At 43.4% G+C, this 15,496-nt stretch overlaps 1 long non-coding RNA gene across 3 annotated transcripts in view; it reads left to right on the forward strand.

The window, feature by feature from the left end:
• The first annotated feature begins 759 nt into the window (after positions 1-759).
• The window catches only part of LOC141575419 (uncharacterized), a 30,963-nt gene continuing 16,226 nt past the window's right edge, over positions 760-15,496 (forward strand). For 2 of the 3 annotated variants that reach the window (XR_012502997.1, XR_012502999.1), the window contains exons 1-2: positions 760-928; positions 1,639-1,816. This is a non-coding gene — a long non-coding RNA (uncharacterized LOC141575419). Of the gene's footprint in view, positions 929-1,638; positions 1,817-8,622; positions 8,881-15,496 lie in introns of those variants that run through there. The other variant, XR_012502998.1, reaches the window with a different exon arrangement.

Raw genomic sequence — 15,496 nt, forward strand, 5'->3', positions numbered from 1 at the left:
GTGGTTGTTGGAATCCCAGGCATGTGGGGCATACCCCTCCAAGGAGGGGGTTTCAGTCTTGAAGCTGTGGTGGGGTTTATAGCATCTTTGAAATCATCACCTTCAGTGCCTAAGTATGTGTTATTTTTCTGGGGAAAGAGCCTGTAACTTTCACGAGATTCCCAGTGTCTGTGTATCCCGGTGATTAGAAAGAACCTTTTACAAAAGTCATACCCCTTCAGTTCAGGAAACTTACTATTATTTCCAACCATGATATGAGGCCTCTGAGGAATGAACTGAATTAGATACAACAGACTCAGTTCATCTCTGTACTGAATAGGGTTAGATTTCACCCCTTATAACAGAAAAATCCAAACAGTAGCAACTTGAGCAAGACAGAGTTTAGCTTTAGTCTGCTGTAAAAGCCTGAAGGTGGGGTCCAGAGCCAGTGCGGCAGCTCGAGTGCCCCCGGGGAGTGCTGGCCTGCTGTCCACCCTCGCTGAGAGACGTCCCTGCAGCTGCAGGTGAGCACACGAGACAGATGCTTCCTCAGGCCCGTTCGACCTGTCCGAGAGCTTTTCTGGAAGCCTTACTCACTTCTGTTGTGTCTCTGCCACTGTGCTCTCTGGGCAGGGGAGCCAGGGAAGTGTGAGCTTTAGCAGAGCACATGGCCCTCGATCACGTGGGCTCTAGCAGTGGTGGGATGAGTGTTGGAGGCCGGGAGCCTAGGAGCTGGCAGTCACTGCTCAGAGGAAACCCTCCTCAGTCCTGAGTGGGGTGGATAGCCTGGGAGGACAGACCATGCTGGGGGAGGAGCGTGAGCGGGTTGTTTGGGGAGAGTGAGCATAGTGCCTTAACTGCAGTCGATGGTACTTTTGCTTACATAATCCCACTGCATTTCTCCAAAGCCTGATTGCCTCTGCATTTGACAATTTGCCTGATCACAAAGGTACTTATTTTTACTTTTTTCATCTGAATTTTGATCTTTTCTGTATTTGACATAGCAGCAACCCCATTAAATAAATAGCATTATTTTGCCACTTCTTGGCAAGTAAAATTCTTTCTGGGGTTTCCACTTTGTAGTTTAATAATCATTCACTTATTTTATGTACTTGATGCCCTGAAATGCTGACCCTCTTTACTCATTTATTCAGCACAGATTCATTGAGTCCATACTGGCTGCCAGGCACAGTGGGTAGTTATGCCGTTAACCTCTGGGCAGCCAGCTCGGGCAGTCCCTGTGTGTGTGAATGCTGCAGGTGGGCAGCACGCTGCGGCTTTAACCGTCGATGGGAAAGTGTTTTCTTGGGGTGAAGGTGATGATGGCAAACTCGGACACTTCAGCAGACTTTAAGAATATTTTCTTCATTACGTGTTAATAAGAAACTGTTACTGATCATAAGAGTGAAGGCCCTTTGAAAGTTGTTTTGTGGAAAATTGAATAGGAGAGGTTATTTATGAAGATAGAACTGAAAAATATATTTTTAAAAAATCTCCATGAATGTGACTTGGCCTCACATATTCTGTTCTAAGTTTTGATAGTTCAGCTGATCTATAGCTGTTGTTTTGACTGAATGTGGGTTCATGCAGATGTCCATTTTTTTCTTCTTTCCAAAAGGCTGAATTGATTATAGGGAATATTACTTGATCTTGCTCTAGGAACTGTGACAAGCCCCGGCTGACAGAGGCCCTGAAAACCAAGCGGATCTGGGACATTGCCTGCGGGAGCTCACACAGCGCAGCCCTGACATCCAGCGGTGAACTGTACACCTGGGGCCTCGGAGAGTATGGCCGCCTGGGACACGGGGACAGTACAACACAGCTGAAGCCCCGGATGGTGATTATACACATTTCTGTTGCTTTCAGAAAGCTTCCCATCTGCTGATTTCCAGAGGAGATAAGCTCCGAGTCTCAGACAGGTCATGACACCCTGTGCAGTATGGCTCTCAGTCTGTGGGGAGAAACCCCCCTGCTGTCTCTGTGCCTGTGCTTGATCTGTTTTTGCATTTGTAACTGAGTAGGTGAACGTCCTTGGTCACAGAGTGATCCAGGTGGCGTGTGGAAGCAGAGATGCCCAGGCCTTGGCTCTGACCGGTGAAGGTGGGTCCTGGCCTGACCCCGCTTTGCCCTGTTCTCCCTGTGCGCCTGTCTCTCTGTCCAGATTTCCTCTTCTTACAAGGACATCAGCCATACTGGATTAGGGCCCACCCTAATGACCTTATCTTAACTCATAACATCACAATGACCCTATTTTCAAATAAGGGCAGTTCCAAATAAAGTCACATTCTGTGGTGCTTGAGGTTAGACTTTAACAGGAATTTTGAGTGGACTCAGTTGACCCTTCACCTGTCCCCTCCCCCAGTGATGTTTCCTGAACATAACACTTTGATGCTTCTTACTTGTGTTCTTCCCATGTCTTGGAATGCCCCCTTTTCCTTTCCTTTGCTTGTATTGTCTTTATTAAAAACCACCTACTAATCAGAATTAATGTCTATTTACCTTTTATTGTAAATATTTACGTGGCTGTTTCTTACACATTCTTGTAATATTTTTGAAGACATGGAGAGGACTCATTGTTGGAATCATGCCCTAGTTCTTTCTTCCCTCCCCCAAACCACCTGTAGTGCTTTATAACTAGTGGTTACTTGAATTGAATATGTTAATGAGTGTGTCTGAGCAAACAAGTTGTAGGTATGAGACATTTTATGAATGATTTGTAACTTAAGGAAGGATTGGAGTCTGGAGTCCTAGAAGTGATTGTAGTAAGCCTGGTGTGCATTAGTTTATATTAAACAAATACTTACTGACCCTACTAGATACAAAACCCTTTACTATGTATTAGGAATAGATAAACCTATGAAAATTACAGAATCTGCCTCTGTTCTCATGGAACTTACTGTCTATGAACAGGTAAGAGGTAAAAGAACAGAGAAGATGGGCATGAAGGGGTTCCTAGGCAGAACTTAGAGAATGATGAGTCATGCAAGGTAGGGGGTGAAGGAGCATTAGAGAAGCGTGGTGTTAAGCCTGGACGAGTGGGAGAGTGTTGCTGGTGGAGATGGCAGGTCAGGAAAGGCATCCTTTGAGGTGTGTGTGTGGGGGGTAAGTTAGTTTGCTTCTGGATAAATAAGTAGAACCTCGAAGTAGAAAATGCCAAAATGAATAGCGAATCAATAGATGTTGGTCTCACTCTACCACGAGAGGAGAGAGAGCTTGAGCAGCCCCTTCAAGGGGGGCTGACAGTGGTCAACAACAGGGCTTTTCTGGGCAGGTGCTGTTCTGAAAGTGTTTGAAGGAAGAGTGAAAGGGCTGGAGAACTGGGAGGTGATAATATGACGATCATTTCTCTCTTACTAATGAGGAAGCTAGGGCACAGAAAGTTAAGAGAGGTGCCCAGGGACGCAGCTGATAAGTGGTGGAGCTGGAATTCAAGCCTGGACATTGTGGTTCAAGGGTCTGTGCTTTTAGCACTACTCTGTACTGTCTCTAATAATTTTTCCTTAAATGCACTCAATTGTTTAACACTCCTAAGGAAACTATAATAATATTATACAGTTATAAGAACATCAGCCTCACTTGTCTTGAAGGTAGGAGTAAAAATAAATACAGCGGAACCAAAGCAATTCTGTTAAATTATTACAACTTGCAGAATGCCTACCCGAGAATGATGGAACTTTTTATGATCACTTAGTAACCAGTGGATATTCTACTAGATGTCAGGTAGTTTAAGAAAATGGTGAGATGAGCAACACGCATTTATTAAGCATTTGTCATGCCGAGCATTTCCTCTCGGTATTAGGTGCATACTAGAGGACAAAGCCCTTGGTTTCATGGAGCTTGGATTCTAGTGGCTGGAGATACACAGTAAACATCAAAGCAAACAGATGATGTGGGAGGCGGGTGCAGTCTTCTCTAGAAAGGCCAGGGATGGCCTCTCCAAGGGAGTGCTTTACTTCAGTTTCATTTGACTTGTTTCAAATGAACATGTGTGTCTGTGGAATAGCCTAGTTGATAGTGCCAACCACAGCCGTGCATAAGATCTTGCAAATCTATTCTAATATCCAAAACAACTTAACATTTCTTCCCAGTTGGGGGAGAGGAATGATGGGTGTCCATGTGAAACCAGGAAGCTCTGTGTAAAAGACTGGCCAGGGGGCCAGGGAGAGGGGGGAGCTTAGCACTCTGCTCTTGTCATTTGTTTAGGGGGAGGGCTTCCTTGCTTTTAAAACGGTGAGTAGATTTTACTACCAGAACTGTCTTTAGCATTAAGAAAAGCACGTAGTATCATGCAGGAGAGTTGTTGCTAGTGTCCCTTCATACCATCCGTGTTTATTGATAGTTAATATGGATGAACGTTTTATAACTGAAAGTTTGAGAAAGTTTTCCTGAGTACCAGGCTTCTCCGTTCACTCATTTTGCATAAAATTGATTTTACTGCACTTAATTTAACTACCTCCTAAGTATTATATGTATCTGAAAACACAGGCATATTAACTTTTTTTCTAAGACACGTTGAACTAAATGCATTACTATTAAGTACTCACTGCAGCAGGTAGAGCTCAGGAAACAAACCTGGCAAGTGGCATTTTTCAAAAATTCAAAATGAAAATAGCCTTCAGGTCCATGGGGGCCTTTAAAAAATATTAATTGACATTATTTTCCTATTTAATAAAGTAGTTAATAGGAAAGTTGGTACTGTTTTCCAGCTATTAAAGTATGTGTATCCTGACATTTGCGAATTCATAGCGTGAAGGCAACTTTCACATCCTTTATCTTTGAATATATGTGGTGTTTTAGAGTTTGTGAAATGTGCTCACGTTAGTTTGCTCACATGAACCTCTCATAGGTGTTGGAATGATTTATCATCCCTCCTTTACTGGAAGGGCATCTTAGCCTTGAGAAAGGCCAGGGTCATCACACTGTGAGTTAGTTGAGCTGAGGCTAGACTTTGCAGAGTGTCCCTGTTGCCTGCCATGAGCCCTGGGCTTGGGGATGCCACCCCCAGGAAGCCCTGGCTGGTGCTCTCCCTTCTTGCTGATGGAGCACCACGTCCAGGACTGGCGGAAGGAGCTCTCCTGTGGTGGCCTCCTTGGCAAATCTGCTGCCTGCAGTTCTTGATAAAAGTCACAGCTCCTCTGGTTGCTGTTAGTCCTGTGACTGTCCCTCATTGTTAGCACTCATCGTCCTCATCAGTTACAGTGATGCCTTGGCAAGGGAGGCGAGGGCGCTTGCCATTTGACTATAGAAACCTAGGTTTGTGTTTAATAATCTCTCTACTCCTGGCCGGAGAAAATTGGTTCTTTTGTATCCCCCTCCTTCCTGTTAATCTGTGTTTGGGTCTCAGGAGGTGAGTTTGTTGAGCCAGGCAGTGATGGTTTTTGTGTGCCATCGTGTGCCCACTCACCAAAGATTTGTCAGTGAATGAAGCAGCATCCTTAAGGGCTTTGTATTATAGTTGGAGTAAAAGAGATAATAACACAAACACAGGTACTATATAAATAAACATATAAACATACAATATTTTATATGATGTAGATAGGTAATATATAGGTATATAAGTGTGTGTGTGTATATATATAATTTCAGTGCCTCACGCTAACTTTGCTGCCTCTGAAGCCTCAAGACCTGAATCCAGCCTGTTGCTTCTTTTTAATAAATATACAGTCACACTCATTGGCTTATGTATTGTCTGTGGCAGCTTTTATGCTGTAAGGACAGAGTTGATTAATTACAACAGTGTATCCTCGATAAAGCCTAAAATATTTACACTCTGGCTTTAAGAAAAAGTTAGTTGCCCTCTTGCTCAAGATCTTGCCAGCCATTGTACTTGAAGGTAGCGGTTCAGCCTCAGAGTTAGAAAATAAAGCTCGATTTCAGAAGCCACCAGGGATGACAGATGGTTGGAACTTTGGTGCAGAGAGGATAGTTTCCATCCACTAGGTGTGGGTTACCATGGTAACTCAGAGGTGGAGGTGACTAAGGAAGTTTTTCTTCGAGGTGGGGAGCCTGTTCTGCTTTCAGAAGAGCATTTGTTGTTGGTGTTTTATAGTAGTGTGAATTGTTCATGGTGATTTTTCAAATGTGATCTAATAAAAGTGTATACAGATTAGATAATGAGAGTTGCTCCTATTTCCTTAGAGTCCCACTCTTCAGAAATACTCCTTAAGAGCTGTTAAGACATGGATTTTTCCCTCTGTCTAAATATTTCCTTCTATCCAAGAGTTTTAAAAAAATGTTTTCTGATTATTTTCTTTCACGTTGTGACCTGTTAGTTGACTTGGTTCCTCAAAATGCAGAGAATTAGGGGTTGTACAGTTGAGTGTTTATTACATACAATACTAACATAAAATATTTTGGAAAGAATTTTAGTGTAAGTCTTCCCATCAGTTATGAGTTACCATTGTAGATTTTTAAAATTATGATTTCATGGCAAATATTAAAGCACTTTTGTGCTATATCATCATTATTTTAAATCTTACAAGTTTTCATCAAAATTCTTCTAGTGGAGGCACCCTGTAATCTGATCACCTGGTAAATCTTTGAAAAATATTGATGTCTGGTCCCTATTTTAGGCCTAAATGAATCCAGATCTTTAGAGGTTGGGATGTCATCTGTAAGAAAGAGCCCTCCAAGTGAGCTATTGAGCAGGTGGCACCTTGTATGATACAACTTTCTTTCCATAATGAAAATTTATAGGCAGATAGGAAGGTTTAACACGCTTCTAGTATATAGTTCATGGTTTATCCTGGAAAAAAATTTATATACTGAGTTCCTTTGAATCCAGATGTTGAACAAAGGAAGGAAATGCATATAAAAAAGGGATTATGTCACTTGATTTAAAGAGTCACGTTAATTTACTCCCTCTCACCCTCTACTTTTGTACTTAATCACCAAGAAAAAGTCCTTTCAAAATAAAAAACGCATTTCTTAACTTTCGGATGGTAGCTTTGTTTGTATTACCTTACTAGTGGCAAGTGACATACATCTGATCATTGTTTTCAGTGAAGTATTTGCTAACTTCCCTAGGCAGGTGTTACTTTCTGTTTTCATTGTGCTACACTAACTGGTGTAACAGACATGTGACATTTCATTGATTTAAATTAGAAATTTATTTCTTGTTTATGTAATAGCCCAGTGACTGGCAATAACTGTTTTGCTCCATACAGTCACTCAGGGACCAAACTGGATATTTTTCCTATCTCACATATGATGTCCAAAGGTGGCCCTGGGTTTTGGCATTCAGTCATTGGATTGGGGGAGAGCGTGGAGGTTTGTGGGTCAGGCCTGGTAGTACACACGTCGCTTCTGTTGCCGTTCCGCTGGCCAGAGCTGAGTCACAGGGCCGTGCTAGCTGCAGGGGAAGCTGGGAAATGACTAGTTGCTTCAGTCAGGGAAGAAAAATGCCTTTGGTTGTCGGTTAGCAGTCTTGTCCATGTGGCATGTGTGGCCACCGTAAACACCAGCAGGGCCTTGGTTTATTCTGTGTAACATTTTCTTTCGTTGTTCCTTTTCTCATCCCCCTTTTTTGAGTGATTGTCCCTTGTTGTTCATTTGTGTGCGACAGTCAGGGTTCTTGGATGCAGACAACAAACCCATCCTTGGCTAATTTAGGCAGAAAATGAATCAGTTAGCCCGCAGAATTGATTGGAAAGCTGGAGGCTGTGCTAGAGAAATAAGTAGGAGGCAACGTGGCAGGCAGCAGCAGAGGACACAGCCGGGTCAAGCCGTAGGCCCGGTCTCACCGCTCCTGGCTCTTTGCAGTCAGTTGCTGTGTGAGCTTCATCTTCCCTTCCCTGCGGGGAGCACGCTCACACTGCCCGTGCGCCTTGCAGGAGCTGCGCCTCCAGTTCTCAGGCTGAGCAGGAACGTTTGACCATTCAAACTTGGGTTGCTAGCAGGGAGTGAGGATGAGAGAAGTTTTGTTACTGTTTGGCTTTTATAGTAGGAGACACAGCTTTTTCTGTCTTCTATGACTGCCACAACCATGATGGGTGTCCAGATACTGAGTGACCAAAAGGTGACAAATGCCTACTTCAGGACCTTTTCATCAGAAGAAAATGTGCCATGTTGGGTGTAAGATAGGAGACTGTCCCAGTCTTGATTTTGCCACTGACCTTTTGGGACAAAAGATAAAACTTCTCTGGGTCGCAGGTGTCCCCTCTATAAATTGAGATGGGGAACTTGATGTCTGATAATGCTTGTTCATCTGCACACTCATTGAATAAAATATTTATTGAATGCCTTTATGTGCTGGCATGAAAGAGAAGAGTGAGAGAGGCATGCTGGCTGTCTCGCCCTTCAGAGCAGAGAAGTCCTTCTCGCACAGTTGTGGGGGGCCCAGCAGCTCCTGAGGAGCCCCTCATCTGGATGGGAGGGTTGTGGGCAGGGGGTTCACGGGCCTCTCTGCTTCACTCACCCACTTATTTTTTGTCTATTTTAAGCCTTTGCATTGTTGTATTCATGAGAATATTTAAACAAGTATGACCAGTCCTTCCCTCAAGGGTTCTAGTTGTGAGGATGTGCTGATTGCTTCAGCACAGCGCATGTTTGCTGTGTTAACAGCAGAATAGTAGGAAAGAAATGGAGCAGGGGAGCAGCTCACTGCAAGATTCTGGGAAGGTTTCTTAGAGAAGATGACATTAGATTGAATCCAAGATTTCTAGGAGCAGAAAAGAGGAGAAGAGGGACCGCATTCTAGACGGGGGAGCACTTCTGCCTGGGGACTGTCAGTGCAGCTCAGAGGGAGGCCATGTATGGGGCCACGGGATGGAGAGACCTGGTGGGCAGTGAGATGAGGTGACATGTAAACCTGGAAGCTCTGGATCTCTTAAAGCGATGCTGACCTTGAACCTGTGATAAGGAAGCAGACCGGCAACAGTGGGGAGAGGGCACAGAGACTGGGTAAGCCTCGGGTGCTGCAGAATCGCCCCTTCATCACTTTCACTTTCTTCTGAGTTAGAGCCTGACAGAGTAAACAAATTAACAGTGGGATTTGTGAGACATTCCTGAGGCCAGTCTCAGAATGTAGCTTGTGTGTATAGGGAGGTGGGGGTGAGAGAGAGTTTCTGGCTCGAGTGGATGGATGGGGGATGCAGTTCATAGAACCGGGCGCACACGGCGGTCCTCTCTGTGCTCCCACCTGGGCTCCCGCCTGGGCAGGCAGAGCGCCGGGATTTCTGACCCGCTCAGGTTAGCCTGGGGGTGTGTGAATGTAACAACAGTACGTGCTCAGGATGGCTGCTGCCAGTCTATCTGAGCTCGTGCTTGACAGGAGACCTGGCTGCACTCTCTGTTGTGAGAGACGGGAGGTGAGGTGGAAGACACAGCTCCCCTCCACTCCCAATTTCTCTTTCCTTGTTTTATTTTCTTCAGAACACTGATCATTTTCTGACATTACCGAATTCACTTATTTATTTTGAGGGATCATGTCCTCTCCCAACCAGCAATAAAATACAAACTCCAGGAGGCCAGAGACTTTGCCCTTCATCTTCTCTTGTGTCTTTAATGCTAAGAACTTTTTCTAGAACAGCACTGTCCAGTAGATTATAAAACAAGCCACTTATGTAATTTAAGCTTTTAGGAGTCACAGTTTGAAAAATAGAAAAAAAGAAACATTAATTTTGGTATCTTATTTTACCCAATATATCTAAAATACATTATTTTAAAATTAAAAATTTATTGATATAGTCTATATTCTGTTTTTTGTACTAAGTCCTTGAAATCTTGCATGTGCTTTGCATTTGCAGCTTATCTCAGTCCCAGATAGTTGCATTTCAAGCACTGAGGGGCCACCTGTGACTAGTGGCTGCCATACTGGACAGCTAAGGTGTAGAGCGTAGTGGGGGCGTGGTAAATGTTTGTTGAATGAATGAATTAGAGGATAGATTGGGTGTTAAGGGGGAGTGTAGAATCCAGGAAGGTCCCATGTGCCAGGTACCAATTTAAACATTAAGTCTTTGATTTTCATAATAGTCTTGAGGTTTGAGTACTGGCTTAACCCATTCTGCAGATGGGAAGGGAGGCACAGATTTATTTACCCAGTCACTCAGTTGCTGGGTAGTAAGTGGTGAGATTGAATCCAGACACCCCAGAGTGTTTATCTCTGTGACTGAAAACACAGCCAGAGCCATGTCACTCCTGGCATACCTTCCCTGGTGTCCTCATAGCTTTTTTTTTTTTTTTAACAAAATCCAGATTTCTTACCCTGGTGGAAGGACTCTGGTCCAGCCTACCTGTGTATCCTTACCTGCTCCTCTGTCTGTACTCCATTCTCCAGCCAAACCTGAAGTGACATTTGAACTGCAGTTGGGAGGGGAAGTGGGAGTTGCTCAGGCAAAGCAGCAGAGCCAGGACTTCAGAGGTGGAGGGTATCCCTGGTATGCCGGGAGCCTGGGGGGCGGGTATCAGAGGGAGGCTGCAGGGACAGGGCTGCTGGACTGTGGCTCACTTCCTAGTCTAGTCTTTTCTCACAGGTCAGTTTCATGAGCTCGTCACAAAATTCATGGTGACTAGAGAACTGGCTTTTCTTTTTTTTTTTAAGGTTCTTTTGTAAAATTTGATGTGAAGTTTACTCATTTTTCCTAGACTCCCTTTTAAATTCCCATCTCTTCTGGCCAGAGCCACCCATTCATCTGCATTCACCTGCATTCAAGTAGGTTGCACGTGGGAGGGGACATCTCTCGCAGAGGGCTGGTTCCCAGCCCGATCTCTTTTCAGACTTGCTGGTTCAGTTTCTCTTCACTCTTGTGAGGACCCATCAGTCCTGTCTCACAGGGGCGCTCCCCAAGTCTCTTGAGCACCCCCTACCCCTACTCCCTCTGTCTCTGAGGACGGTGGACCCTGGAGGGTCTGGTTTGCCTTACTTGCACTGATCAGCCCCAAGCCCATGAACGTGGGGCCATCAGCTGCCAGGCCCCATGGGGCTGCTGGACTCTTTTCTTTCTATGTATAATGTGACAGATGCTGTAATAATGCCACCTGGTTCGTGGGACTTGCATGGATCTGAGGCATACTGGCACAAAGTTTGTCATGGAGAGTGTGATGGATGTTCCTACTATTTTTTACTTTTATCACTTTTTCTTTAATTGTGAAACACTGCTAGCAGAGCGTTCTGGTAAAGGGTCCTAGAAAGCTGCTCTATCCATGCTGTTGTTATTCAGGGTATTCTGCCTGGTTTGGAAAAATGTGCTTGTTTAAGAGGTAAATGATGAAATCTTAGTTACTTATCTATGGGCTTACTTTTTGACTTCTAGTGAATTTGAAAGTTTTTCCATATACTTACTATTGGTTTATGAGAATTTCATCTTTTGCCTGACTTTTTGGAGGGTGGGGGCGGGAGGCAGTGACAGATCTTAGTGTTTTTAATTGTATCACTAGGGAACTATATATATTCAGGATACTGTATAACATTTCATACAGTAACATTTTCTATACTATTTTCATTTGGTGTGGAACTCAGCCACAAATTTTAAACACTCACACAGTATGTATGGAAGAAAGAAAACTAATGGTGAGCTCTGAAATGATGTGTTTATTTGCTACATAAGTATACTTTCAATGAAGTGTTACTTTTCTATATTATTACATTTTATAACCTCTGTCTAACAGTTAACAATTTGCTCAGTGCTTAACTCTTAAAGTGTCTCTGGTCAGATGAATATCTTGCCCTTCGGGCATTTTGTAATGGAAAAATCCCCATAAACATGCAGTGTTTTAATTGGAATCACAAAGCCAAATGTTTGCCTCATTGAATAATTTTAAGTATTCTGCTGCAATTCAATATAGGTACCCAACCAAGCACTTGACTAGATTTAAAAATATCTTGTATGTTTCACAGCTGTCTAGCTAGAACTAAAAAAAAAAAGTGAGGAGAGGAGTATGTGCAGGGTTCTCCTCTTTTCTGCCTGGGGTAGGAGAGGGGAAGTTGTAAAAAGTGGTTGTGTCCCTCAGCTGCTGTTGCTCTGCCGGCTTTGAGAGAAGGCAGAGGCAGAGATGCGAGAAGGCAGAGGCAGAGATGAGGGAAGGTTTGAGGCAGCATTCTTTAAAAGAAACTGAATGTGCCTGAAACTCAGTAGCATCTTCAGACACTTCTTAAAGTGACACGGTTGTGGCCGAGCTGAAGGTGATGGCAGCCTGTGGTAGGTGAGCTTTCTGCCTGTGTTGTACTCCTGGCTGCCTCTTTCTGTTTCCTGGTTCTTCTTCCCCCAGGGGAAGGCAGCCACGCAGGCAGCGTCCAGCTCTTCAGTAGCTTCATAATACTTTAGCTTCTAGCTGTGTTGCAGTACATCATGTCTCTTCTGTTTGTACTTTCAGGTTTCTGGAAGGCAGGTTTAGTGTGCGTGGGCACTGGCAAAATGATGGTCAGGAGAGCTGAAGAAAACTCCTGGAGCGGGGTGGGGGAGGGAGCATCTTTGTGTAATTCAGGTTTTATATGTATGTACGTATACACACACTGTGTGTGTGTGTATAAAACATTGGAAGTTTTTTTTTTTTTACTATGTTTTTGTGTAGATTTTTTAAAAAAGGACATAAGTTAGAATCTAACCACCATTTATTAAAATGTGTCTTTTCAGCTCTAAACAGAGACTTTTGAGCACAACCTTTCCTTTCCTCTGGCAGTGACCTGTGTAACGTTTCAAACCCATGGCATTTTACGAGGGAAGGACTACTTTGCATTTATGTGACTGGACGAGATGATGATGAATCTTACTTCGTGTATAAGGAAACTGACTTGTTTGTCACCATGCTGCGTTTATGCTGGGGTTACGGCAAGGGACAGGAAGTCTTAAACCCTAGGTCAGTGTGTTTCTGCGTAGCAAGTTGAACTTTCCAAATCACGTATTTCTCATTTTACCTGTTTTGTAAATGAATATGCTAAATTGGCATGGTACAGAGGCATCTGAGATACAGAAAGACCACGGGGCTTCACAAAGGTGAGTGTGAGCAGCTTGAGACCCACAGCTCTCCCAGCCAGAGGGGTCCAGGGCTCCCCCTTCAGTGCCCACGGATGACTCTGACCTGAGAGGTGAACACAGACCCCACCTTCTGACGGAAAATAGGGAAGTGCCGTTCACTGAGCGCACAAGTTAGTTAGGCTGCATTGACCTGTTCCATGTCCGTCAGCTACTGCTGGTCCTGTCTCAGGCGACTGTCTTGTAAACCGTAAGTGAGGCTGCATCATCCGACCAGCACTAGTACGAGGGACAGCTGTCTGAGAGCCTTGAGCTCTGTGGTCATTTCTTTCATTGAGAGACATGCTGGAATCTCAGGGTCTGGCTTACCATCTAGTCTGAATGGTAATGGTTTCCTAGCTTGTTTGAAAGAATTATTTCTTGATTATAACCAGTGTAGTTTGTCAGTTTGAATGGCTTATGTAATTTTTGTAAAACTTCTGGTATCTTTATCAGTGAAAGTTAAACTTACTGCAGGCCAAGTGACTGCAGTGAATGTGTGACTCCTTCAGCTAAGTAAGTGATTAGCATCTATGCAATCAGGTTCTTGAAAATACTTTTATTCTTACAGTAGTAGTAGATTTTTTCCCTTTTTAGGAGCTTCATCTCAGTTTAGCCTGATTAGTTACCTGTTGAATGGATCATGTTATTCTAATATATGGCCAGAAAGAAATTTATGTAAATTAGGTCCTATGTTTGTATGTAACACTGTGTCTGTACTGAGTCACTGACATTGCCTGTCTGCTAATTTCATTATTTCTATCATTTCTGGGTCTGCTAATGAGTTTTTGTTGTTTTTTCTCTTGAATACAGACCGCATTTTCCTGCTTCTCTATGTGCCTAGTGATTTTTGATTGGATATGTGTGTTAAGAATGCTGAGCTGTTGAGCTTCTGGGCTTTGTTATCCTCATTTTAAAAATGCTGAATTTTGACCTGGTAGGCCATTAGTTAACTTGTAGATCATCTGGATCCTTTGAGGTTTGTTTCAGTCTCTGCTAGGACCTGTAGATGGCAGCCTTTGCTGTAGGGCCAGTTGAGCTCTCCTCCTAAAGCGTGGGTTTCCTGGGGTGTCTGGAACATGTGTGGTGTTCAGCAGGGTCTCTCCCGCTAGGTGATTTGGTCACTCCGTCTGCCGTCCTGTGCTGTTTCTAGTAGTTGTTCAGCTTTCAGCTCCCTGCTGGTTGCTCTCTGCGTGGCTTCCTGGACATTCGCCTGACGATTGTGCAGCTTAGTATTTGGCCAGAGTCAAAGTGATCCCTGGGTACAGATTAGTGGAGCCCCTTCTCTACATACATAGGTCTCTTATTTCTACTGCCTGCCCCACAAATTCCAGCCAGCTCAGTAGCCTTGAACTCTCATCTCCATCTCCTCAGCTCATCAAGACCACTGGGTTCTTTGGAAATTGTCCCTCCCTACACTATACTCTGGAAATTGTCTCCAGATAGAAAGCCAGGGTGACTGTGAGGCTCACCAAGTTTATTTCCCTTTTCTCGGTGATCACAGTTATGAACGGCCTGTTTTCCACTGTCGGAAAATAGTTATTTTGTATGTTTTGACCACTGTTATAGTGGTTTGCAGTGAGTGAGGTAGTTTAGTGCTAGGTACTCTAAAATGGTCAGAAGTGGAAGTCTGATATTACAGGCTTTAAAGATAAATGTTTCACCCCATTCCATTGTTATTCCTAACAATTTAATACACAGATTTAATCAAAGTATAGAACTGATAAACCTGAGCATTTATTTAGATCTTATGAGCAATTTCATCTTGTTTGTAGCTGCTTTGGTTTGTAGATTAATGTGTGTGTTTGTGTTCTGTGGTGATATATATTGGCCCCTAACTAGAAGGTTGTAAGAAATCGGTTCATTTGTCCTTAAAATTAGATAATTTACAGAAGCATAACATAGTTTCACCTTAATATATGTTTATTTAACACCTGCTGTGGAGGCAGGAACTGTGCTCTGTGCATGAGTAAGAGAAACTGACTTTCAGCAAGAGACGTACGTATCCTGTGCTAGGATCATGCTGTTCCTTATTTCTGACTCATAAGCCCCTCCTTTTAAAAATTCTTCTTTCATCCTTATCCTCTGATCAGGTTTCTCCCTCTCTTTCTGAACCATTTCTTCACATTCTAAATATTCCTAATGGACTCATTCATTTTTTCATTGAACAAATATTTATTGAATGCAGGCCATGCCCCAGGCACTGTTCTTGGTGTTAATGATACCCTGCTGAACCGAACTTCCTCGTGGATGTCCATTCAGTCACTCCCTTTGTGTACCTTTCTCTCCAGCCATCATTAAAAGTGCAACTGGCTATTCAGCATTTTTCTTCTCTTTTGTTACAGATGTGTCTTGTTGCTTGGGACCTTGCAGATTTCTTCCCACCTAAGCTTGGATGCCCTTCCCTTGCTTCTTAGGAGATTCTGTTTCAGAAACTTGGCCTCATAAAACTTTCCACCTTTGAATGCTGTAGTTTTAATTAACTGGAATTATTTTCATTTATTTTCATTCTTTAATATTGTTCTGTCTCTTTAAAATCTAATGTGGATTAATACTGTCATAAGGGT

The sequence above is a fragment of the Camelus bactrianus genome, chromosome 3, assembly GCF_048773025.1.
Source record: "Camelus bactrianus isolate YW-2024 breed Bactrian camel chromosome 3, ASM4877302v1, whole genome shotgun sequence".
Classification (NCBI taxonomy): Eukaryota; Metazoa; Chordata; class Mammalia; order Artiodactyla; family Camelidae; genus Camelus; species Camelus bactrianus.